Source organism: Pezoporus flaviventris, unplaced genomic scaffold (genome assembly GCF_033815535.1).
Source record: "Pezoporus flaviventris isolate CSIRO_AGI_PZ_B2104156 unplaced genomic scaffold, CSIRO_AGI_Pfla_v1 ptg000021l, whole genome shotgun sequence".
In the NCBI taxonomy this organism is placed as follows: domain Eukaryota; kingdom Metazoa; phylum Chordata; class Aves; order Psittaciformes; family Psittacidae; genus Pezoporus; species Pezoporus flaviventris.
In genome coordinates this window covers 1575715-1578522 of record NW_026892569.1, presented here as the reverse complement: position 1 = coordinate 1578522, position 2808 = coordinate 1575715, and the positions used below count along the sequence as shown (strand labels likewise).

Genomic DNA, 2808 nt, shown 5'->3' with positions numbered 1-2808 from the left:
CAAGCTACATAAACCAGGGTAATGAGTGAGGAGCACCTAGGTGGCCCAGAAGGGGCACTCATTAGTCAGCATGCAGCATGCTGTCATCTTGTTCAGAGGCACACTGGTTTCTAGCCAGGAAGGGACAACTTGCCTTTGCATGAATGCCTTTTGTATGAGTGGCAAAACCCAAAGGGCAGCTAAAATAATTACTGATCCTGTTGTGGAAGTTTCTCACACATGTGTTTTCATGGTGTGAATATAGCTCAGGACTCAAGAGCCACTTCTGGCTCTTCAGGAATAAATGAAACCTTATAGCATTCTCTACCATGTTTCAAGAGAACAAAAAGCTACGAGTACATTGCAACCACACCATGCAGCCTACAATCAAAAGGAGAGAAAGGGTGGCCAAAGTGAAGACATCTTCCCATACAGAATATACTCCTTTTCTTGAGCATTCTCCTTCTCAGCTGCACTTCTTATCGACAGATGCAAAGCAAGACTAATGAACTATTGATAACCCTGGCACAAAGGATTATTAAACAAAGCAATTTTATTTTGTGGGCATTGATTTAAATGTCACAACCACAGTACAAATGAAAATTATCGTTTAGATAGGTGAAGCTGAATGCTAAACAGGTGGTCATCCTATTTATTCCTAATATCTGGCCTAATGCACTCAGATACCTTTACATATACTTCTGTATAGTCTATATAATTACAGATATGCCTGCCGATTTTCTAGAGAATTAATGGTATTTGGAGAGAAACCTAAAGGAACTGGAGCATTAAAACAAGGCTGCTGTTTTGGAGGGCATGAACCTTGACAAGACATCATACTGAATAGTTTTAAATTGAACCACTGATTTCCAAACACACACACAAAAGAGATGTCCAGGCACAGAGTGAATTTACAAATGAAAATACGTGAAAAGAAGTGGCTTATCCTGCAACATCTCAAACAGCCTATAATAAGCATGAGATTAGCTGGCCTGAGAAAGAGAGCAGGCTGGTCAGAAGGCTAGGTTTCACCACTTTACTGCAGGCACACAACCACAGACCTGTCTACCATCAGCCCATGGAGACATCCAGAAACTCTGTCCACAGCCTCTTGGAGAGCTGGAGCCCATTCAGAGCCAGTGAAGCTGCTGGTTAGCATCTGTGAGGAAATTAACTCTGTTTGATCCTGAGAACCAGGCAGACATGGCATCCGAACTTTAATTCTCATCTTCTGTGGCATTTGTCTGACATTTAATTGGGATGGCAACTGTCTTAACCCAGATGGAATTATGAAAACAATGGTGAAATTTGTCTTCCTACTCTGGTGAATCCAGAGGGAAATTTCAAATTCTGTGACATAAAGACCTAATTTTGCTGGCTTTCCAATGGCAAACAGGTTAGCCAGCACCCATCTTTGTCTTTAAAAGCTTCCTCTAGCCCTCCTGGTGAGTAATCAATCATATCTTAAAAGAAGTGCCATTAGCCGCTCCACCATAACGATTAATACTCAACCCCTCCAGATCCCAAGCTCAGACAAAACAATATATGAAGGGCACATACCCAAGAAGTGATCCAATGATGCTAAGGCAAAAAAAATCCTCAGGATTTCAAAGAGAAGGCTGTTCCACTTGCAGTTTCAGTCTGGAAAACTGTAAAAGAAAACTGCACTTTAATGAACTTTTATAGGAAAAAGGTTTAGTTGTGTGGGGTTTTTTTAATACAAGCCACAGCAACAGGACACTTCCCCTACCTTAGGCTCTTTTAAACACAATACTCAAAGGCCATCTCCAATACTCCAGGGATTAAATTATTTTCTGAAAGCCAGTTTGTTCCCATTGTTATTACTGGTAGAAAGCTGTGAGGTTTTCTGGTTCTCCCCCCTTTTTTTCCAATGCTAGAAATAGATTAAACTGGCACTTCAGGATGTTGAGCTGCAGTTTCAGCTGAGCTCTGTGCTTCACAGATTTATCAAAAATGACAAGATTCAACATCTAGGACATGTCTTGTAGTGCCCAGGAGCTCAAAGAAGATGCAGCAGTTACAACAGAGAGAAATAAGAAAACGTGTTAGAAAAGAAACGTGTGGTCCTTGAAAACAAAAGGTCTGACGTGAATGGGAAGATGCTGTGCTGATCAGCACTGTCCACTAGTGAGCAAGGAAGAGCCACTGCCTGCCTTTCAGAATGAAAAAGCAGGGAAAGCTGCCCTTCATTGCAGCTCCAAGGGCTGTTACAAACTTCTTCACAGTTACCTGTCAGAGCCTTCAAGATGCAGAGATTTTCTCCTGTTCCATTTGCAAACAGTGTGGTATTAGCTGGAAAGTGATGAGTGTTCATGAGTGTCTACTTGTGATCACTTCTTCTAAGTTAAACTGTCACTGGAATAGTAAAACATAATATTCCATAAGTGCACTCTCTTTTTCGCACACATGAATATAAAGCAGATTATGATGTATTTGAAAAAGTTGGAGTAGCTGGACAGTAAATACTTCTGAACCACAAATTATCTTCTCTGCATAATCATCCTTTGCTTGGGAAACTCACCCTGCCTAAACTAATACTTATAAATGAGAACAACCTTGCACTCAGACTGCATCATTTCCACTAAAATGAATAGAATGCAGGCAGAATGGGTGTGCTGTCAGAGACTGGATTTCACTAAATTGGAAGCAGCTGATCCTTTCATTGCACTGAAGCAGGGGGGCAAGCGTGCCCTATGTTCTGCTGCTACAGAAGTCATTCTCAGACAGAAACAAAATACAGAAAACTTGGGGTTATTTCCAAGTCACACAGTGAGCCAGGTAGGATTCTGCAGGCAGAGACTGGCTGCC

General features: G+C 41.5%; 1 long non-coding RNA gene across 1 annotated transcript; it reads right to left on the bottom strand.

Moving 5' to 3' along the window:
* Positions 1-512: 512 nt before the first annotated feature.
* On the bottom strand, positions 513-2350 carry LOC133270708 (uncharacterized). Its single transcript, XR_009743871.1, has 3 exons — positions 2230-2350; positions 1540-1628; positions 513-1138 (listed from the first exon to the last, which is right to left on the bottom strand). It is a non-coding gene; the product is annotated as an uncharacterized LOC133270708 (long non-coding RNA).
* Positions 2351-2808: the final 458 nt, after the last annotated feature.